We start from the raw sequence: 24,615 nt of genomic DNA, 5'->3' as shown, positions 1-24,615 counted from the left end.
ACTCCAAGGAAAAATAATGGGCTAATACTTTTAAATTACATCAGTGTGTTTTTTATTTTAGAACGGGAAAACCATATCAATGCATTTATGTGTTAAAGTAATGAACAGTAACATAGTTTCTGGTTTTGAGCCTTCGTGTCTGCCGATTTGCAATGACCTGGTCAAAATTGCCCTTTGTTATGGATTCAGATATGTCCCCCCCACAAAAAAGATATGCTAAGACCTACCCCACCCCCATATAGCCTGCATCTCCCTCACCCAGTACCTCATGATGTGACTTTATTTGGAAATAGGGTACTTGCGATGTAATTAGTTAGGATGAGGTCATACTGGATTAGGGTGGGCGCCTAATCCAAAGTTACTGATGGCCTTATGAAAAGAACACCTGTGGAGAGACAGAGACACACACAGAACGCCATGTGACCCGGAAGGCAGAGATCCGAGTTGCCTAGTTGCAAGCCAAGGATTTCTGGCAAACATCAGAAGCTAAGAGCAAGATATGGAACAGATTCTTTCCTAGATCCTTCAGAGAATGCATGGCCTAACTGACAGGTTGATTTTGGACTTCTAGCCTTCAGAACTACAAGACTGTAAATTTCTGCTCTGTTTTTGACACTTTGTTACAGAAGCCCTAGACACATATTCATGTTTGTTAGGAAGCATATTTAGATTTGTCATTCTGTCTTCCCCTTAGGTGACTAGAGAACACCTCTTGCTAATTTTAATGTTGAAAAGTTTCTTTTGTCTGAAGCAACATACATGCAAATACGAAAAGTCTTAAACATATGGATATGTTGGCAGAAATTTATACAAACCACACTTCACCATAAATTCCAGAAATTACAATACTGTCTGTGTCTTGTTTCTTTGGGATCGATTCTTGCAGCTTTCAGTTATCTCCACATTTCACTGTAACATCGTCATCAGAAAATTCATCATAAATTTCTACTGGTAAAAAACTTGGGAAGATTTTCTTCTTTGCAAAAGTCAGAGAAAATGAACATTGACACTGGTGTTATTTGACCTATTGCTTTAAAAAAGGAATGTCCACTTGGTCAAAATGTACAGCATCAAATATTGTCCGTATTTATTTTTCTGGTTATGTGAGGCTGATCTAGGGTGGCCTTGGGCTGCAGCATCTTGAAGCAGGGTTTCAATTACTGGCCAGTGATTGAGGTCGGGTCGCGGTGGTGAGAGCACCGAATCCTAGCTACTAGACCAGTGTTCAGTGACAAGGCCCTGACCCTATGGCTTTTCAGAAAAAGAATTCCCACAAAGATGGAAAGTAGTGAAACAAGTATTTATTAGGGAAAAAAGAAGTACAGTATGTGTGGATAGACACGCGGGTGGGCTCAGAGAAAGAGTCGTACCCTTGTGGCAGTTTAAATCACTTATATGGGGCATTTCTTCTCTGTTTCCTTTGGCCAATCATTTTGGTTTGTCTGGTTCAGAGTCCATACTGGGTGTATCTTCCCACGTATGCACACGCATCTCTTAGCCAAGATGGATTCTACCAAAGAGGCCTATGGGTAGTGAGCATCAGTTGGCATCAGTTAGCATCACTCCCGTTTCGGCCTCCAAGGAGCCTTTCTGCGCATGTGTAGTCGGGGAGGTCTCCTGATGCCGAGAATGAAAAATATGTGGTGTCTTACCTTCTATCTGGGCAGGGCCCAGCCTCCTCTCTCAATTGTCTTGTTATTTCCGTCGGAGTATTGGTCCACAGGGAATGAACTTTGGCCGTTTACCCCTGGGGTCCCATCTGTCTCCTGCTTCCAGATCATCATCTCTTGTTTGTTCTCCTGGCAGTGTTCAAACTTAATTCTTTTTGTCTATGTCCGTTTCTTTACATTTTGTTCGTGCATAGTTAATGGCTTTCTCTACAATTTTTGAGGATTGATGTTCAAGGAACCATTTTAAACCTTGGTGTCTTACTGTATGTTGTTCAAGGCATATTCTGGTTGTTTGTAGATACTTTTGTGTCTGGTTGATCTCATCTGAAACTTCACCTTAAAACAAAAACAACTCAGGAAAGAAAAATCTCATACAACTAGGATTGTTTATTTTAAATTTATAGTTTTAGAAGCAGGGCTATGTTCTACCACAAGGGTTGGAGGTACAAAATGTGCCTCAAGTGAGCTTGAAAGATCACAAATTGTTATGAATTTATCAATACTATGAAAAATAATACATGTGGCCGAATCTGACTATGTAACTGATAGTTTTCCAAATTGCGTGTGGAATAAAATGTTTTAGTGGATTAGTTTTAAAAAGTGATAGTTTGGGGCTTCCCTGGTGGCGCAGTGGTTGAGAATCCGTCTGCCGATGCAGGGGACACGGGTTCGTGCCCTGGTCCGGGAAGATCCCACATGCCGCGGAGCAACTAAGCCCGTGAGCCATGGCCGCTAGGCCTGCTCGTCCGGAGCCTGTGCTCCGCAACGGGAGAGGCCACAGCAGTGAGAGGCCCGCATACCGCAAAAAAAAAAAAAAAAAAAAAAAAAAAAGTGATAGTTTGAAGCTTACATGTATTTTATTTTAATGCAACAGTAACCATATCAATTGTTTAGAACTTAGACCAACAAAAGACTTTTCTTTGAGAGTTAATATATCACTAACACTGTTTAGCATAGTCATGAAATGTGATAAAAATCAGATTGACTTTTAGTTAGTTTTATTACTATTTTAAAATTCTTTACAGAAAATTCACCTCCTTATGCTTGCATTGGGCCAGGCTACTTCTACCTCCCACCCCTTGGTGCCCATTGGCTTTGAGAGATTTTGGGACTAGGATAACTGCTTTGTGTTAGAACTATTGTAAATAGAAAAACAAGCTTTCTCCTTTACTCTGAAATAACTGCATCCTCTTCTACTGATGCCTTCATGAAGCAATGTCCTGGGAGCCTGTACATGGAGCTCAGCAAGTGTTCAATCAGGAATTTAATGATGATGGTGAAAAGCAGTTTTTTTTTAAACATCTTTATTGGAGTATAACTGTTTTACAATAGTGTGTTAGTTTTTCCTTTACAACAAGGTGAATCAGTTATATATATACATATGTTCCCATATCTCTTCCCTCTTGTATCAAAAAGCAATTGTTGATTGGACCCCAAGCCAACTTTTCTTTTTAATTAGGTTTATTTATTTATTTATATTTTTAAAAAGATCTTTATTGGAGTATAATTGCTTCATAATACTATGTTAGTTTCTCTTGCACAACAGAGCGAATCAGCCACATGCATACACATGTCCCCATATCCCCTCACTCTTGAGCCTCCCTCCCATCCTCCCTATCCCACCCCTCTAGGTCATCGCAAAGCACCGAGCTGATCTCCTTGTGCTATGCTGCTGCTTCCCACCAACGGATTATTTTACATTTGGTAGTGTATATATGTCCTTGCTACTCTCACTTCACCCCAGCTTCACCCTCCCACCCCATGTCCTCAAGTCCATTTTCTATGTCTACCTGTTTATTCCTGCCCTGCGACTAGGTTCATCAGAACCTTTTTTTTTAGATTCCATATATATGTGTTAGCATACGGTATTTGTTTTTCTCTTTCTGACTTACTTCACTCTGTATGACAGACTCTAGGTCCATCCACCTCACTACAAATAACTCAATTTCACTTCTTTTTATGGCTGAGTAATATTCCATTGTATATATGTGCCACATCTTCTTTATCCATTCATCTGTTGATGGACACTTAGGTTGCTTCCATGTCCTGACTATTGTAAATAGTGCTGCAGTGAACATTGTGGTACATGATTCTTTTTGAATTATGGTTTTCTCAGGGTATACACCCAGTAGTGGGATTGTTGGGTCATATGGTAGTTCATTTTTAGTTTTTAAGAAACCTCCATACTGTTCTCCAAAGTGGCTGTATCACTTTACATTCCCACCAACAGTTCAAGAGGGTTCACTTTTCCTCACACCCTCTCCAGGATTTATTGTTTGTAGATTTTTTGATGATGGCTGCACTGACCGGTGTGAGGTGATACCTCATTGTAGTTTTGATTTGCATTTCTCTAATGATTAGTAATGTTTAGCATCTTTTCATGTGTTTGTTGGCAATCTGTATATCTTTTTGGAGAAATGTCTATTTAGGTCTTCTGCCTATTTTTGGATTGGATTATTTGTTTTTTTGATATTGAGCTGCATGAGCTACTTGTATGTTTTGGAGATTAATCCTTTGTCAGTTGCTTCATTTGCAAATATTTTCTCCCATTCTGAGGGTTGTCTTTTCATCTTGTTTATGTTTTCCTTTGCTGTGCAAAAGCTTTTAAGTTTCGTTAGGTGCCATTTGTTTACTTTTGTTTTTATTTCCATTTCTCTAGGAGGTGGGTCAAAAAGGATCTTGCTGTGATTTATGTCATAGAGTGTTCTGCCTATGTTTTCCTCTAAGAGTTTGATAGTGTCTGGCCTTACACTTAGGTCTTTAATCCATTTTGCGTTTATTTTTGTGTATGGTGTTAGGGAGTGTTCTAATTTCATTCTTTTATATGTAGCCATCCAGTTTTCCCAGCACCACTTGTTGAAGAGGCTGTCTTTTCTCTATTGTATATTCTTGCCTCCTTTATCAAAAATAAGGTGACCATATGTGCATGGGTTTATCTCTGGGCTTTCTATTCTGTTCCATTGATCTATATTTCTGTTTTTGTGCCAGTACCATGCTGTCTTGATAACTGTAGCTTTGTAGTACAGTCTGAAGTCCGGGAGCCTGATTCCTCCAGGTCCATTTTTCTTTCTCAAGATTGCTTTGGCTATTTGGGGTCTTTTGTGTTTCCACACAAATTGTGCAATTTTTTGTTCTAGTTCTGTGAAAAATGCCATTGGTAGTTTGATAGGGATTGCATTGAATATAGATTGCTTTGGGTACTATAGTCATTTTCACAATGTTGATTCTTCTGATCTAAGAACATGGTATATCTCTCCATCTGTTTGTATCATCTTTAATTTCTTTCAACAGTATCTTATACTTTTCTGCATACAGGTCTTTTGTCTCCTTACGTAGGTTTATTCCTCGGCATTTTATTATTTTTGTTGCAATGGTAAATGGGAGTGTTTCCTTAATTTCTCTTTCAGATTTTTTATCATTAGTGTATCGGAATGCAAGAGATTTCTGTGCATTAATTGTGTATCCTGCTACTTTACCAAATTCATTGATTAGCTCTAGTAGTTTTCTGGTAGCATCTTTAGGATTCTCTATGTATAATATCATATCATCTGCAAACAGTGACAGCTTTACTTCTTTTCCTATTTGGATTCCTTTTATTTCTTTTTCTTTTCTGATTGTTGTGGCTAAAACTTCCAAAACTATTTTGAATAATAGTGGTGAGAGTGGGCATCCTTGTCTTGTTCCTGATCTTAGTGGAAATGGTTTCAATTTTTCACCATTGAGAATGATGTTGGCTGTGGGTTTGTCATATATGGCCTTTATTATGTTGAGGCAAGTTCCTGCTATGCCTACTTTCTGGAAGGTTTTTATCATAAATGGGTGTTGAATTTTGTTGAAAGCTTCTTCTGCATCTATTGAGATGATCATATGGTTTTTCTCTTTCAATTTGTTAATATGGTGTCTCACATTGATTGGTTTGTGTATATTGAAGAATCCTTGCATTCCTGGGATAAACCCCACTTGATCATGGTGTATGATTCTTTTAATGTGCTGTTGGATTCTGTTTGCTAGTATTTTGTTGAGCATTTTTGCAGTTATGTTCATCAGTAATATTGGCCTATAGTTTTCTTTCTCTGTGATATCTTTTTCTGGTTTTGGTATCAGGGTGATGGTGGCCTCGTAGAACGAGTTTGGGAGTGTTCCTTCCTCTGCTATATTTTGGAAGAGTTTGAGAAGGATAGGTGTTAGCTGTTCTCTAAATGTTTGATAGAATTCACCTGTGAAGCCATCTGGTCCTGGGCTTTTGTTTGTTTGAAGATTTTTAAACACAGTCTGAATTTCAGTCCTTGTGACTGGTCTGTTTATATTTTCTTTTCTTCCTGATTCAGTCTTGGAAGGTTGTGCTTTTCTAAGAATTTGTCCATTTCTTCCAGGTTGTCCATTTTATTGGCATATTGTTGCTTGTAGTAATCTCTCACGATCCTTTGTATTTCTGCAGTGTCAGTTGTTACTTCTTTTCATTTCTAATTCTATTGATTTGAGTCTTCTCCCTTTTTTTCTTGATGAGTCTGGCTAATAGTTTATCAGTTTTGTTTATCTTCTCAAAGAACCAGTTTTTAGTTTTATTTATCTTTGCTATTGTTTCCTTCATTTCTTTTTCATTTATTTTTGATCTGATCTATTATGATTTCTTTCCTTCTGCTAACTTTGGGTTTTTTTTTGTTCTTCTTTCTCTAATTGCTTTGGGTGTAAGGTTAGGTTGTTTATTTGAGATGTTTCTTGTTTCTTGAGGTAGGATTGTATTACTATAAACTTCCCTCTTAGAACTGCTTTTGCTGCATCCCATAGGTTTTGGGTCATCATGTTTTCATTGTCATTTGTTTCTAGTTATATTTCACTTCCTCTTTGATTTCTTCAGTGATCTTTTGGTTATTAAGTAGTGTATTGTTTAGCCTTCGCATGTTTGTATCTTTTACAGTTTTTTTCCTGTAATTGATGTCTAGTCTCCGAGAACTGTGGTTGGAAAAGATACTTGACACGATTTCAATTTTCTTAAATTTACCAAGGCTTGATTTGTGACCCAAGATACTATCTATCCTGGAGAATGTTCCATGAGCACTTGAGAAGAACGTGTATTCTGTTGTTTTTGGATAGAATGTCCTAAAAATATCAATTAAGTCCATCTTGTTTACTGTATCATTTACAGCTTGTGTTTCCTTATTTATTTTCATTTTGGATGATCTGTCCATTGGTGAAAGTGGGGTGTTAAAGTCCCCTACTATGATTGTGTTACTGTTGATTTCCCCTTTTATGGCTGTTAGTATTTGCCTTATTTATTGAGGTGCTCCTATGTTGGGTGCATAAATATTTACAATTATTATATCTTCTTCTTGGATTGATCCCTTGATCATTATGTAGTGTCCTTCTTTGTCTCTTGTAATAGTCTTTATCTTAAAGCCTATTTTGTCTGATATGAGAATTGTTACTCCAGCTTTCTTTTGACTTCCATTTGCATGGAATATCTTTTTCCATCCCCTCACTTTCAGTCTGTATGTGTCCCTAAGTCTGAAGTGGGTCTCTTGTATACAGCATATATATGGGTCTTGTTTTTATATCCATTCAGCCAGTCTGTGTCTTTTGGTTGGAGCATTTAATCCATTTACATATAAGGTAATTATCAATATGTATGTTCCTATTATCATTTTCTTAATTGTTTTGGTTTTGCTATTGTAGGTCTTTTCCTTCTCTTGCGTTTCCTGCCTAGAGAAGTTCTTTTAGCATTTGTTGTAAAGCTGGTTTTGTGGTGCTGAATTCTCTTTGCTTTTGCTTGTCTGTAAAGCTTTTAATTTCTCCATCGAATCTGAATGAGATCCTTGCTGGGTAGAGTAATCTTGGTTGTAGGTTTTTCCCTTTCATCACTTTAAATATGTCCTGCCACCCCCTTCTGGCTTGCAGAGTTTCTGCTGAAAGATCAGCTGTTAACCTTATGGGGATTCCCTTGTATATTATTTGTTGTTTTTCCCTGCTGCTTTTAATATTTTTTCTTTGTATTTAATTTTTGATAGTTTGTTTAAATGTGTCTTGGCGTGTTTCTCCTTGGTTTTATCCTGTATGCTACTCTCTGTGCTTCCTGGACTTGATTAACTATTTCCTTTCCCATATTAGTGAAGTTTTCAACTATAATCTCTTCAAATATTTTCTTAGTCCCTTTCTTTTTCTCTTCTTCTACTGGGACCCCTATAATTTGAATGTTGGTGCGTTTAATGTTGTCCCAGAGGTCTCTGAGACTGTACTCAATTCTTTTCATTGTTTATTCTTTATTCTGTTGTGTGGTAGTTATTTCCACTGTTTTGTCTTCCAGGTCACTTATCCGTTCTTCTGCCTCAGTTATTCTGCTATTCATGCCTTCTAGAGAATTTTTAGTTTCATTTATTGTGTTGTTCATCGTTGTTTGTTTGCTCATTAGTTCTTCTAGGTCCTTGTTAAACTTTTCTTGTATTTTCTCCATTCTATTTCCAAGATTTTGGATCATCTTTACTGTCCTTACTCTGAATTCTTTTTCAGGTAAACTGCTTATTTCCTCTTCATTTGTTTGGTCTGGTGCGTTTTTACCTTGCTCCTTCATGTGCTGTGTGTTTCTCTGTCTTCTCATTTTGCTTAACTTACTGTGTTTGGAGTCTCCTTTTCACAGGCTGCAGGTTCATATTTCCTGTTGTTTTTGGTGTCTGCCCCCACTGGCTAAGGTTGGTCCAGTGGGTTGTGTAGCCTTCCTGGTGGAGGGGACTAGTGCCTGTGTTCTGGTGGATGAGCCTGGATCTTGTCTTTCTGTTGGGCAGGTCCATGTCCAGTGGTGTGTTTTGGGCTGTGTGTGACCTTATTATGATTTTTGGCAGCCTCTCTGCTAATGGGTGGGGTTGTGTTCATGTCTTGCTAGTTGTTTGGCATAGGGTGTCCAGTGCTATAGCTTGCTGGTCGTTGAGTGGAGCTGGGTCTTAGTATTGAGATGGAGATCTCTGGGAGAGCTTTCGCCTTTTGATATTATGTGGAGCCAGGAGGTCTCTGGTGGACCAATGTCCTGAACTCGGCTCTCCCACTTCAGAGACACTGGCCTGACACATGGCCGGAGCACCAAGACCCTGTCAGCCACATGGCTCAGAAGAAAGGGGAGAAAAAAAGAATGAAAGAGAGAAAGAAGGAAAAGAAAAGAAAGTTATTAAAATAAAAACTAAAAAAAGAATTATTAAACAAATTTTTAAAGTAATAAAGAAAAAAAAGGAAAGAAAGAGAGCAACCGAACCAAAAAACAAATCCTCCAATGATAACAAGCGCTAAAAACTATACTAAAAAACAAATAAACAAACAAATAAAAACCCAATAATGGAAAGGGAGAACCCTAGGGCAAATGGTAAGAGCAAAGCTATACAGACAAAATCACACAAAGAATCATACACATACACACAAAAAGCGAAAAAGGAAAAAATATATATATATATCGTTGCTCCCGAAGTCCACCGCCTCAATTTGGGAATGATTCATTGTGTATTCAGGTATTCCACAGATGTTGATTGTGGAGATTTAATCTGCTGCTTCTGAGGCTGCTGGGGGAGATTTACCTTTCTCTTTGTTGTTCACACAGCTCCTGGGGTTCAGCTTTGGATCTGGCCCTGCCTCTGTGTGTAGGTCATCTGAGGGCATCTGTTCTTTGCTCAGACAGGATGGGTCTAAGTAGCAGCTGATTATGGGGCTCTGGCTCACTCAGGCCTGAGAGAGGGAGGGGTATGGAATGCAGGGCGATCCTGCAGCGGCAGAGGCTGGAGTGACGTTGCAACAGCCTGAGGTGCGCTGTGTGTTTTCCTGGGGAAGTTGTCCCTGGATCACGGGATCCTGGCACTGGCGGGCCATGCAGGCTCCCAGGAGGGGAGGTGTGGATAGTGATCTGTGCTTGCACACAGGGTTTTTGGTGGCTGCAGCAGCAGCCTTAGTGTTTCATGCCCATCTCTGGTGTCCATGTTTATAGCAGTGGCTTGCGCCCTGCAAAGTAGCTGTTTTAAGAAAACTCAGTAAGCTGCAGAGAACTCAGAAAGACAAATGATGAAATAAATTGAAAGATACAGATAAATGGAAAGATATCTCATGTTCATGAATTGGAAGTATTAACATTGTTAAAATGTATATACCTCACAAAGCCATCTATAGATTCAACATAATCCTTATTATAATTCTAATCACACTTTTCACTAAAATAGTCAAAAACAATCCTAAAATATGTACAGAATCACAAAAATTCCCCAATACCCAAAGCAATCTTGATAAAGAATAACAAAGCCAGAGGCATCACAATTCCTTACTTCCAACTATGTTATAAATCTACAATAATTAAAACAGTGTAGTACTGGCAAATAAATAGACACACAGACAAATGAAACAAAGCAGAGAACCCAGGAAGAATACTCTGTATATGTGGTCAATTTATATATGACAAGGGAGCCATGAATACTCAGTGGGGAATGGATTGTCTCTCCAACAAATGATGCTGGAAAAACTGGATAAAGAAATTAGGCCCTGGGGGCTTCCCTGGTGGTGCAGTGGTTGGGAGTCTGCCTGCCAATGCAGGGGACACGGGTTCGAGCCCTGGTCTGGGAAGGTCCCACATGCCGCGGAGCGGCTGGGCCTGTGAGCCACAACTACTGAGCCTGCGCGTCTGGAGCTTGTGCTCCACAACGGGAGAGGCTCCTACAATGAGAGGCCCGTGCACCTCGATGAAGAGTGGCCCCCACTCACCGCAACTAGAGAAAGCCCTCGCATAGAAACGAAGACCCAACACAGCCAAAAATAAATAAATAAATAAATAAATAAATAAAAAAAAATACAATTAAAAAAAAGAAATTAGGCCCTTATCTTACACCACTCACAAAAATTAACTCAAAATGGATTAAAGATTTAAAGAGAAGACCTGATAATGTAAAACTCAAAAAAGTAAATATAGTAAAGAATCTCCTTGACATTGTTCTTTGCAATGATTTTTTTGGATATGACATCAAAACTTAAGCAACAAAAGCTGAAATCAGCATGTATGACTACATCAAACTAAAATGTTTTACACAGTAAAAGAAATTATTTCAAAAAAATGCAAGGTAACCTTCAGAAAGGGAGAAATTATTTGCCATCCAAATATTGAATAAGGACCTGCTAATAAAAATATATGAAAATTCATACAACTGAATAACAAACCCCTAAAAATTTCAGTTGAAAAATTGAGCAGAGAAGCTAAATAGACATTTTTTTCCAAAAAAGACAGTTAGATGGCCAACAGATATATGAAATGATGCTCAACACTAATGGTCATCAGAGAAATGCAAATCAAGACCACAATGAGCTATTACCTCACTCTCAGTAGAATGGCTTTCATCAAGAAGACAAGAGATAACAAGTGTTTGTGAGAATATGGAGAAAAGGGAATCCCAGTGTTGATATGAATGTAAATTGGTTCAGCCACTATGGAAAAGAGTATGGAGGTTCCTCAAAAATTTATAAAAGAACTACCATATTATCTAGTAACTCCACTTCTGGGTATATATCTAACAAGTGAAAACAAGATCTTGAAGAGATATATGCACTCCCATGTTTATGACAGTGTTATTCATAGTAGCCAAGATGTTGAAATAGCCTAAGTGTCAGTCAACTGCTGAATGGATAATAAAGATATTTGTCTATCTATCTATCTATCCCTATCCATCTATCTATCTATACCCATGAGAAAGAATGAAATCTTTCCATTTGTGACAACATGGATGGACCTTGAGGCCATTATCCTAAGTGAGATAAATCAGATAGAGAAAGACAAATATTGTAGGATATCATTTGTAGGTAGAATCTAAGAAAGCCAAACATGTAAAAATTTATAGTAGAATGGTGGTTACCAGGGGCTGGTGAGTGTGGCAATTGGGGAGACATTGTTTAAGGGTTCAAACCTGCAATCATTAGATAAATAAACCCTGAATATCTAATGCTTAGCATATTATAAACAGCAATACTGTATTACATACTTCAAAGTTGCTAAGATTCTAGATCGAAATTGTTTTGACCACAATAATGAAATGGTGATAATGTGACATGACAGATGCTTTAGTTAACTCTTCAGTGGTAATCATATTATGGTATGTAAATGTATCAAATCAACACGTTTGTACCTTATGTTTACAAAAAAAGACCCTGAGTAGCTAAAACAGTCTTGGGCAAAAAGAAGAGAGCTGGAGGTATCAGAGTCCCTGACTTCAGACCATACTACAAAGCTACAGTAATCAAAACAGTATAGTACTGGCACTAAAGCACACACATAGATTGGTGGAATAGAATAGAGGGCTCAGAAATAAACCCACACACTTCTGGTCAAGTAATCTATGACAAAGGAGGCAAGAATATACAATGCAGAAAAGACAGTCTCTTCGGTAAGTGTTGCTGGGAAAACTGGAGAGCTACTTGTAAAAGAATGAAATTAGAAATTTTTCTCACACCATATATATAATAAACTCAAAAGGATTAAAGACCTAAATGCAAGACCAGAAACCATAAAATTCCTAGAGGAACACGTAGGAGGAACAGTCTTTGACATAAATTGTAGCAATATTTCCTAAGGCTAAGGAAACCAAAGCAAAAATAAACCAATGGAACTTAATTAAACTAAAAAGCTTTTGCACAGCAAAGAAAGCCATCAACAAAATGAAAGACAACCTACTGAATGGGAGAAAATATTTGCAAATGATATGACCAATAAGAAGTTAATATTCAAAATATGTAAGCAATTCATACAAACTCAACATCAGAAAACCCAGAAAAATGGATAAAAAAATAGGCAGAAGACCTGAATAGACATTTTTTCATAGAAGGCATAAAGATGGCCAACCAGCACATGAAAAGATGCTCAACATTGTTAATCATCAGGAAGATGCAAATCAAAACTTCACACCTGTCAGATTGGCTGTCATTGAAAGGAACACAAATAACAAATGTTGGCAAGGATGTGGAGAAAAGGGATCCCATGTACACAGTTGGTGGGAATGTAACTTGGTGAAGCCACTGTGGAAAACAGTATGGAGATTTCTCAAAAAACTAAAAACAGAATTACCATTATCTAGCAATTCCACTTCTCAGTATATAGCTGAAGACAATGAAAACACTTTTTAAAAAATACATGCACCCTGGTGTTTGTAGTAGCATTATTTACAGTTGCCAAGATATGGAAGCAACCTAAGTATCCATCAGATGAATGGAAAAAATGTTTCATGTATACACACACACACACACACACACACACACACACACACACACACATACACACGATGGAATACTACTCAGCCATAAAAAGTAATCAAATTTGCTATTTGCAACAACATGGATGGACCTGGAGGGTAACATATTTAGTGAAATAAGTCAAACAGAGAAAATCAAATGCTGTATGTTATTACTTATACCTGAAATCCAAAAAATAAAACAGATTAATGTATATAACAAAAAGAAACATACTCATAGATGTAGAGAATAAACTAGTGGTTACCAATAGGTGAAGGGGCAAGATAGGGGTAAGGAATTAAGAGGTACAAATTACTATGTATAAAATTAAAAAACCAAGTATATGACATTGTGCAAGCCAAAATTATGGAGACTGTAAAAAGTTCAGTGGCTGTCAGGGGTTGGAGAGAGGCAGGGGAGAATAGGTGGAGACAGCATTTTCAGGGTTAGCGAAACTTTTTAAAAATAATGTGTAATGTTTTATCATATCGTTATACATTTGTCAAAACCCATAGACTGTACAAAACAAGAGTGAGCCTTTAGTTAATAATGGAGTATCAGTATTATTTCATCATTTGTAACAAATGTACAACACTAAAGAAAGATGTTAATAAAATGTATGGGGTGGGAGTATATGCAACTCTTTACTTTCCATTAAATTTTTTGTAAATATAAACAGGTCTAAGAAGATAATCTACTAATTATTTATTAAATACTTTATTAATAAAGTTGGCAAGCCAGAAAAAAAGAACACAAACCTTGTGGTTCAAGTAGAAATCACATAGTAAGATTGCAAACACAAATATATCACTAATCATATTAAGTATAAGTGCACTGCATGTTTCAGTAAAAGACAAAGATTATTGGAATGAATTAATAAAGAAAATCCAACTTTTGTTGCTATTGACAAAACTAACATATCTAAAACATAAGGATAGAGAATGTGTGAAAGTAAAGGATGGGAAAATTCAGACAACAAAAGAAAGCTAGAGTAGCTAGTTATATTAATATCAGAGAAGTAGAAATGAACTTGAAAAGCTTCCTGTAACACAAGTTCTTAAGTTGTAATGATAAAGGTTTTTCACAAAGAAGATGTAACAGTCTACATAAATATCATCTAATAACATGGCCTCAAAGTAAAAAGCAAGTCATCCAGTTTCCAGTCTGGCATGTAAGAAGCTTGGAAGTCAACACTCCATCCTAACAACAACTAAAATTTTGTACCAACTGAAAAACCAACAACTCTTCTTAGATATGACAGATAAATGAAGTCACAAGGCAAACTGCTGCCCCCCAAATTGTAGACACAGATAGGCAAATGTAGAGAATCACGACTTACTGGAGGTGAAACTTATGAGGAGAAACCTCCATGAGGTAGAAAAACCTAAACTGTAATTGACAAATTGCTGGGGGCTCTGTGGACAAGCTTGAGTGTCAGAAACTCCAAGAGGACCCTGTAATAGAGGCTCTCCATACCTTTATTTTTATCTCTAGGAGGTTGACCAGGTTCTCACAGTGAATACTGGAGAAAAATCCACTTGTGCAGAGGGAGGGGGAAAGTACCCATTTTGAAATAGTTCAGAGCATTTTGTTTTTCTTAATAAAGCCTGTCCTGAGAGAAATTATATTTTCAGACTGTAAACTATTAGAATTTTTTTCAGCGTTGAACCGACCTGGGGAAAGTGAAATACTCAACTCCCGTTTATTCTAGCATTCCACATGGGAAAAAGAAAATACCCAAGTACAGCCTACTGTAACCTTCCATGAAGGAGAAGGGAAATATCCAATTCCAGACCACTCTAGCCATCATCTCCCACCCACGGGGGTAATAAAGCTAGGAGAAGCATTTCTGAAGTTCACAGTACAGAGACACAGGTTCACTAAAAGACTGAGACCCAATCACCAGATTATAGCACATTTCCCCTCCCCTATACCTCATCACCACATTTTCAAAAAATTATTTATTTATTTATTTATGGTTGTGTTGGGTCTTCGTTTCTGTGCGAGGACTTTCTCTAGTTGTGGCAAGTGGGGGCCACTGTTCATCATGGTGTGCGGGCCTCTCACTATCGCGGCTTCTCCTGTTGCGGAGCACAGGCTCCAGATGCACAGGCTCAGTAATTGTGGCTTACGGGCCTAGTTGCTCCACGGCATGTGGGATCCTCCCAGACCAGGGCTCAAACCCGTGTCCCCTGCATTGGCAGGCAGATAGATTCTCAACCACTGTGCCACCAGGGAAGCCCATCACCACATTTTTAATGACCTATTTACGACAGTTTCCTTTACCCAGTACATCATGTCTGTCAAGAAAAATTATGAGGCATACAAAAAGACAAAACAAAACAAAACAGAAAAAAACAGTTTGAGGAGATAGAGCAAGCATCACACCAAGACTCAGACATGGCAGGAATATTAGAATTATCAGATTGGGAATTTAAAACAACTATGATTACTATCCTAAGGCCTCTAATGGATGTAGTTGAATTCATGCAAGAAAAGATGGACATTGTAAGCAGAGAGTTGGAAATTCTAAGAAAGAATAAAATAGACATGCCAGAGTTAGAAACGCAGCAAGAGAAATGAAGATTGCTCTTGCTAGGTTCATTAGTAGACTGGCAACAGCCAAGGAAAGATTCTCTGGGCTTGGGAGCACTTCAGTAGAAACTTCCAAAACTTGAAAGCAAAGAGAAAAGAAGACTAAAAAAAAAAAACAAACAAAAAAACCCACCAGAATATCCAAGAACTGTGAGATCACTATAGAAGGTGTAACATATGCATATGAGAATAGCAAAAGGTGAAGAAAGAAAAGAATAGAAGAAATATTTGAAGCAATAATGACTAAGAAGTTTGCCAGATTTGTCAATGACTGAACCATAGATCCAGGAACCAGGACACCAAGAAGGATAAATGCCCCACCCCCAGACCTCACGAAAGCTTATCATATTCATACTGCTGAAAATTGAAGACAGAAAAGTTAAAAATTTGCCAGAAAAATTGGAACCTCACCTATAGAGGAGCAAAGATAAAAAATGCATCTGAGTTCTTAGAAACCATGCAAGCAAGAAGAGACTGGAGTGAAATATTTAAAGTGTTGAGAGAAAAAAATCCACTGACTTAGAGTTGTGTACCCTGAAAAATTATTCCTCAAAAGTGAAGTAGAAATACTTTCACAGACATCAGAAACTTAGATCTATATAAAGAAAGGAAGACCTTTGGAGAAGGAGCAAATAAAGGTAAAAAAACAAAATGAACAAAAAAACCACAACTTATTTTTATTTAGTCTTAACTGACCTAATAGATAAATTTGTTCAAAATAAAGAAGCAGACATAGAGAATGGACTTGAGGACATGGGGAGGGGGAAGGGTAAGATGGGACGACGTGAGAGAGTGGCATTGACATATATACACTACCAAATGTAAAATAGATAGCTAGTGGGAAGCAGCTGCATCACACGGGAAGGTCAGCTTGGTGCTTTGTGACCACCTAGAGGGGTGGGATAGGGAGGGTGGGAGGCAGTCGCAGGAGGGAAGGGATATGGGGATATTGTGTACGTATAGCTGATTCACTTTTTTATACAGCAGAAACTAACACAACATTGTAAAGCAATTATACGCCAATAAAGATGTTAAAAAAAAGAAAAAGCTCAGCCTCAGTAGTAATCAGGGAAATGCAAACTATAGCAAGATAGTACTACATACCCCAGAATGGCTAAGATTACAAAGACTGATAATAGTAAGTGTTTGTAAGCATGTGAAGCAACTGGGACACTCACATATTGCTAGTAAGTTTATAAATTTGTACAGCTACTTTTAAAATTGGCTGGTATTCTCTCCTGAAGTTGAAGACATATCTAGATATATAGATATACGATGACTGAGAAATTCTTCTCCTGGTATATATTGGGTTGGCCAGAAAGTTCCTTTGGGTTTTCCATATCTTACGGAAAAAGCCAAACGAACTTTCTGGCCAACCCTAAACCTAACGGAAATGTATGTATAAGTGCAACAAAAGACATGTGTAATAATGATTACAGCAGCAGTATTTAAAATACACCCAAGCTGAAAAAAATCCAAATGTCTGTCAGTGGTATAATGGATTAATGAATTGTCCTATAGTCATATAATGGAATATTATATATTGATGAAAATGAACTACTATAGTTCGATTTAGATAGATCCATATATAAATCTCCTAAACAATGTTGAGTGAAGGAAGTCAGACACAAAACAATTACACTGAATCATTCAATTTACCTGTTCAAAAACAGAACTAACCTGTGGTGTTGGACCTCTGGAATAGAGAGGGTGTAGTTATTAGAAGAGGGCATGTTGTAGGGGAGGTGATTATGTGAGGCTGGTGATCTTCTGTAACTTTTCCTCCATGGCCGGTAACTTGGTGTGTTTGTTTTGTGATAATTCCATGATCTGGACACATGCAGTCTCTGCTTTTTCTAGTATAACTATTGTACTTCAGTTAAAAATAAGTAAAAAAATATTCATCACATCTTTTATAGCCTTCTGACTCTCCAAGAGTTATTTCTCTTTGGCTCTGTGAGTAGGTATGATAAAAAATATATATACATGTTCTAATCCCCAGAACCTTTGAATATGTTGCCTTACATGGCAAAAAGAATTTTGCACATGTGATTAAACTAAAGATATCTAGATTGGGAGATTATTCTGGATTATCCAGTTGTGACCAATGTAATCAGAAGGGTTCTTATGAGAGAGAGGTGTGAGGATCAAAGGTAGAGTGATGTAGCATGAGGACAACTTGACTGGTCACTGATGGCTTTGAAGATGGAAGGGGGTTATGAGCCTAGGAAGGAGGGCAGCCTGTAGACACTGGAAAAGGCAAGAAAACAGACTTTCCCTTAGAGTCTCCAGAAGAAATGCAGCTCTGCCAATAATTTATATTTAGACCCAGAAGACCCAATTTTTTTTTTTTTTGCGTTACGCGGGCCTCTCACTGTTGTGGCCTCTCCCGTTGCGGAGCACAGGCTCCGGATGCGCAGGCTCAGCGGCCATGGCTCACGGGCCCAGCCGCTCCGCGGCATGTGGGATCTTCCGGACTGGGGCACGAACCCGTGTCCCCTGCATCGGCAGGCGGACTCTTAACCCTGCGCCACCAGGGAAGCCCTGAAGACCCAATTTTTGATATATCACCTCCAGAACTGTAAGAGAATTAATCTGTTGTTTTAAGTCATCAAGTCTGTGGTAATCTGTTACAGCAGCAATAGGAAACTAACAGTGGGTAGTTTATGTGCAATGTACTCTGACATCATACCTGTCAGAGTACACTGCACATAATAGATGCTTTGTAAATATATACTGAGTGAATGGCCAAGCTTTGAAAATGTCTGATTCCTAAGTATGGTAAAGGGATTTTCAAAATAAATAGGGATGTTTCTTTGATAATTCAAGACCAGTCTGATGTGATCTGACCAGGCAGTTTCTGCCAGTCTCTCTCCTTATAATTTTCAGACCTCCTTAAATTTTCCAGGCTAAAGGTCTGGAGGTGAAGTAAAAAGAGGACAGGTTTTATAGTTATCAGGCACAACAAAATTGGAGACGAGGATGCAGATGAAGATGGCATGGTTAGGGCTTTCCCTTAGTCTGTGAAAAGTATTCATTTGTCAAGAGGGAGATTAGAATATTTTACAAAAGAAATGTAAAAAGAAATAAGACAGAGGTAATAATGGTCCTTGATATCCCGAATGGATTTTGCCCTGTATCAACTTTAGGACTCAGTCACAGAAATGTAGCACATCGTGGTCAAGTAGAGAGAAGTGCTGGGGTTAAGCTTGACAAAGATGCCCTGAGTTTTTGTGTGCTGTGGATGCTCACTTGAAACCCAGTGGGCTGCCATAGGCCTACCATAGCAGAGTGAGTTGACTGAACCGTCAAGTGGTGAGGACTGCTGGGCCAGTTTTCGGGGTGGAGTATGTGGCAGTAAACTCAGGTTCTGCAGCCAGCAGAATCCTTGATACGGTGTCAGCAATTCAGGAACATTGTCCCTGCCCAAAATCTAGACCCTTGGTATCTTTCAGCCTGTTTAGCGATTAGGTGTACAAAGATGAGTGCTCCAGAGACCAGCAGGTGGCAGCCACTAGCCACTACATCAGGAAAAACCAGCATGCGGCTAGAGTCCCTTCTCAATCTCCTGCCAGGAGATTGCAGGAGCACACTCTTCCCACACTCCTTTGGGGAGAGACTCAGTGGTAGGAGAGGCTCTCTGAGTGATTAAGCATTATTTTATCCAATACACCCAAACGCTTTCTAAAAGTATATTTAAATTGTCAGATTGGATTAAGTTTAAAGTAAATTGAAACTTTAGTTCTTTTTTTTCCCCTGCTAACCAGTGGAGGGGGTTTTGGGAGGGATATTAGATTATAGACTAACATAAGGAGAATAAAATATTTCTCTACCTCATCTGAATTGTAGTATAAGCCTTAGGATTCGTTCAAATTGCCTTCTGCAAGATCATTCAGATTTCTTCTTGGAGAAGCTTCTCAGAAGAGTAAAGAAAGGGGATCAGAGAAGTACACATCAAATTACCGTTCTCTCTTCCTCTCTCCTCTCTTTACCATCACTGTTTCCTGGTGTGTCTTTGAGTTTGGAAAAGTTGGGAGTGATTTTTTTTTTTTTTTTTTTTTTTTTTTGGTACATGGGCCTCTCACTGTTGTGGCCTCTCCTGTTGCGGAGCACAGTCTCAGCGGCCATGGCTCACGGGCCCAGCTGCTCCGCGGCATGTGGGATCTTCCCAGACTGGGGCACGAACCCGTGTCCCCTGCATCGGCAGGCAGACTTTCAACCACTGCGTCACCAGGGAAGCCCCATGGGTGTGATTGTAAACTTGTATTCATAGCCCACTTGCTTCTGTGTGATTCTCCCTTCTTTCTCTTTTTAGGACAATGCTCTCCAGGCAGGAAAATTTCCAATAAGTACCCCCATTCAGCAAACCTTTACTGAAGATTCAATAAGTTCATGACGCTGTGATAAATACCGGGTATATAAAGAAGAAAATGCTAGCCCTGGCCTGTGCATAGGGTATAGGGGAAATAGGGAAATAGGCCTTTAAACAAATGGTTGTTATGAATAAAAAGGGGCTGAGACTAACTTTTACACTGACTCTTTCTGGGCCCACATTTGTGAAGCCATCCCTGATCCCTAGTCAGTTATATTTTCTTCATGTTTTGCCCACATTTCTACTTTGCATTTCCGTGCCACTTATTACATTTTATTTTGTCCTGTGCTCATTTTTCTCTACTAGTCTGTGTACATATTTGGGAAAGTATCTATGTCTAACTCACTTTTCTAAGGCTTTGGGTCCTGGCAAAATTCTAGATATGCAGAAATATTACACATGAAACAATTTCAGTCAACAGTTTCAGGTTGTTCAGAGATGTTAATTGCAGTGCTATTTATAATAACGAAAATTTAGGAACCTGGTTGTCTACCAGTAGAAACTTGGTTAATTACATATGAAGGGATATTATACAGGCATTAAAATTAATTATTTAAATAGACCAATTATACATGTTTAACTATTTGTCCATACTCTTAGAAGGATGGTCAATAAAATGTTCACGGAAGTTAATCTGAGTAGTGGGTTTTTGTGTGTTTTTAATTTACTTTTATATGTTTTTTCCACATTTTGGATATTTTTCAATGAATAAATGTCATTTTTTTAAAAAGCAAGAAAGCTTTAAAAAAATTCCATCAAAATTTAATTCTCCTTCTCCCTCCTATTCAAAACGCTTCGGGTTCTCATTTTATAGTGGTTCTCGGCTAGGAAAATCCAAATGTCCTAGGGACATGTGGCAATGTCGGGACAAGTATTTGGTTTTCATGACTGCAGGAGTGCTATTAGCATCTAATAGGTAAAGTCCAAGGTTGCTACTAAACATCCTATAATGCATAGGACAGCCCTCCACCAAAAAGAATTATCTGGTCTCTATTGTTAACAGTGCAGAGGTTGAGAACTTATCAGAATTAATCTGATCAGTTTCTTTAGCACCATCCAGTGGTAAGAGAAGGGCCTACAACTTCCATGTACCTTTAGTGGGAATCTGGATGATTGAACTAGGGCCTTAAAAATATTGTAAGATGGGAGGGCATAAGAAAGATAGCTCTGTTAGAATGGGAGGCAGGGGAGGAGCAAGGAAAATGTGTGGTTGAGAGTCTGTGATACTCTTATTAAGACCATCACTTGCTTGTGAGGCTGCTACTGTGTATTTGTAAACCTTACATTAAGATTCCCAGGGCTTCCCTGGTGGTGCAGTGGTTGCAAGTCCGCCTGCCGATGCAGGGGACACGGGTTTGTGCACCGATCCGGGAGGATCCCACATGCCGCGGAGTGGCTAGGCCCGTGAGCCATGGCCGCTGAGCCTGTGCTTCCAGAGCCTGTGCTCCGCAACGGGAGAGGCCACAACAGTGAGAGGCCCGCCTACCACAAAAAAAAAAAAAAAAAAAAAAAAAAATTCCCAGTTTCACATTTTATTGTGACTTCAGGGACCAAGAATAACTAGGTGCTGAGACGAGAAAGGCTTTGGGTAAGCTTTATAGATATAACTTGTCAAATAGAAGAGGGGTGATCTGCAATTGCATGCATAGGTGCCTCCCTAGTACATAGGATGATAAGGCTGCTCTTCCAGGAATAATTCCAGCCTGGAGCACATGGGACTAAGGCAGAATTCCTTGTTTTGGTTCAGTTTAATTATTAAGTCCATCTCATTTTCCTAAGGAATCCATTTGCAAGACCTTGGGTTTTTGGGGGTTTTTTTTAAACCCTTTCCTCTCACCACTACCCCCAAGGCCATGTGGAAGAAATATCTATTCTTGCTCCGCTCATCAGTTTTACCTCCCTTTTCTTCATCCTCCAGTTTTTTAAAAAAAATTTTATTTATTTTATTTTTGGTGGCTTTGGGTCTTCGTTGCTGCATGCGGGCTTTTCTGTGGTTGCGAAGAACGGGGGCTACTCTTCGTTGTGGTGCGCGGGCTTCTCATTGTGGTGGCTTCTCTTGTTGGGAGCACAGGTTCTAGGCGCATGGGCTTCAGTTGTTGTGGCACACAGGCTCAGTAGTTGTGGCTTGTGGGCTCTAGAGCATAGGCTCAGTAGTTTTGGCTCATGGGCTTAGTTGCTCCATGGCATGGAGGATCTTCCCGGGCCAGGGTTCAAACCCGTGTCCCCTGCATTGGCAGGCGGATTCTTAACTATCGTGCCACCAGGGAAGCCCCTATCCTCCAGTTTTGTTTTCTAATTATCACTTACTAATTATCACTTACAGCTATGTCTCATGCTCCTCTCCACTGCTCTCAACAGAGCCATTGGCCACTGCATAGTTTCCTGCCTGGTGGTCACTTCCAGAAGGCCTGCATTCTCTCACCCTTGAAAGGATGCTGCTCCCTTCTGACCAGTGTAGGAATGTTATGCAGCCCTTATTTTCTTTTTGTGTTGTTTATTCTTCACCACCCCATTATTCAAATCCATTTAGATCTTGCAATATTTACCAAGGTCTTAAAGGATGTTGCAGATCAGTTTCTTCAGAAGCAGATGCTAAAATTTTGGTGTGCAAGATGTTTATTAGGGATCAACACCTGAGAAAGAAAGGGACGTGAGCCAGATTTGGCAGAGGAAGAAGCTGAACTTTGATACAGGCCCCACAAACCTTCATCAACAACTAGGGAGCTCTGTTGTGAGTGTAGCCCTTCAGAGCATCCTGTGTCAGGCTACAGTGCCCAGGTCTTGTTTCATATTCTGTGTCACTCAGTCATGGGCTCCAGGCTGCCCCAGGAAGGCCTCAGGTGAATAGCCACTCAGCAGTTGAGGCTGATTTGAAGGATCTGACCACTGAAGACTGGCTCTTCCCTTCACTCCCCTCAGCTGGTCAGCAAGTGCCTTCTTGAAGGAGGATCTGGGTGGCACACTTCTATGTCTACCACAGAGGAATTGATGGAAATCACAATGTAAACTACAATATAAACATAATTGTTCCCACACCTCAAAGGCAAAGCACTAAAGATAATTAAACTCTTAAGGAGGTTGATCCCAGGAAAACATGTCCTGGTTCACACCTTCTCCAGCTTAGAATAAGTGCAAATCCCTCAGATCATATTAGAAATAATATTGACATTGCTTGCTGTCAAGGAGCTGTTACCAAGGGAAGCCAACAATGCTCTAATTCTACCCTGGCCTAGCCACTTCACCACCACACCTTATACATCACCCTCTTTCATTTTCAAAATCTTTTTTAAATAATATAAAAAACAGAGACAGGAAACAATAAGACAAACAGATTTGTAACCACTACTTGAGTCAAACTATAGAATTCAACAGCTTCCTCTCTCTGTGTCTCTCAAGTTCCCTATCCCAACTTTAACCCTTTTCCTTCCCTCAATAGTAAACACTTTCCTGACTTTTATAGTAATTGCTTCATTATGTCTCTTTTTTAAACATCTTTATTAGAGTATAATTGCTTTACAATGGTGTGTTAGTTTCTGCTTTATAACAAAGTGAATCAGTTATACATATACATATATTCCCATATCTCTTCCCTCTTGCGTCTCCCTCCCTCCTACCCTCCCTATCCCACCCCTCTAGGTGGTCACAAAGCACCGAGCTGATCTTCCTGTGCTATGCAGCTGCTTCCCACTAGCTATCTACCATATGACCCAGCAATTCCACTACTGGGCATACACCCTGAGAAAACCATAATTCAAAAAGAGTCATGTACCAAAATGTTCATTGCAGCTCTATTTACAATAGCCAGGACATGGAAGCAACCTAAGTGTCCATCGACAGATGAATGGATAAAGAAGATGTGGCACATATATACAGTGGAATATTACTCAGCCATAAAAAGAAGTGAAATTGAGTTATTTGTAGTGAGGTGGATGGACCTAGAGTCTGTCATACAGAGTGAAGTAAATCAGAAAGAGAAAAACAAATACCGTATGCTAACACATATATATGGAATCTAAGAGAAAAACAAGTCATGAAGAACCTAGGGGCAAGATGGGAATAAAGACACAGACCTACTAGAGAATGGACTTGAGGATATGGGGAGGGGGAAGGGTAAGTTGTGACAAAGTGAGAGAGTGGCATGGACATATATACACTACCTTATGTCTCTTTTTATTTTATTTTTGCCCACATGTTTATTCCTAGTCACTATAGTTTAGTCCTACCCATTGAAAAACAATATGATATGTCTTTCAATTTTCTATTACTCTACAAGCCTTCCTTCCTCTCTTCCCCTTTCTCTTATCTAAGTTTATCTGATGAGGAACTTGGGATGTTTGACATATTCGTACAGCCTGCATTTTGCTAGCTTCATACTCTCAGTAGTGTCAACGCCTCTGTCTTCTGTATTTTCCTATAAATTGGCAGCTTGATCCAGACTGGACTAGACTTATTTTTGCTGCTTTAAGTGTTTTGTGTTCTTTCAGTCGGGAGGCACATAAAGTCTGATTGTCTCTCTTTTTGTGATAGTGGTTGTTCGTGCTCAAAGCTTAGATCCAATAATTTATTGGAGGATGCAAAATGGTGAAATTCTGATTTTATTTTTAGTATTTATAAGCAAGAATGCTTTTCTAAAGAGATACCTCCCCTCATCTACTACTTTGTAACCCAGTGGTAGAGATCAAATAGGCAAAGAAGGATAAATGGTTGATTCTTTTTCTTCATTTAACTTATTGATAATAATTTAATTAT

At 38.9% G+C, this 24,615-nt stretch overlaps 1 protein-coding gene across 6 annotated transcripts in view; it reads left to right on the top strand.

Moving 5' to 3' along the window:
* The window catches only part of ZNF215 (zinc finger protein 215), a 206,603-nt gene that overhangs the window by 996 nt on the left and 180,992 nt on the right, over positions 1-24,615 (top strand). The window lies entirely within an intron of this gene.

The sequence above is a fragment of the Kogia breviceps genome, chromosome 7, assembly GCF_026419965.1.
Source record: "Kogia breviceps isolate mKogBre1 chromosome 7, mKogBre1 haplotype 1, whole genome shotgun sequence".
In the NCBI taxonomy this organism is placed as follows: Eukaryota; Metazoa; Chordata; class Mammalia; order Artiodactyla; family Physeteridae; genus Kogia; species Kogia breviceps.
This window is presented reverse-complemented; position numbering and strand designations above follow the sequence as displayed.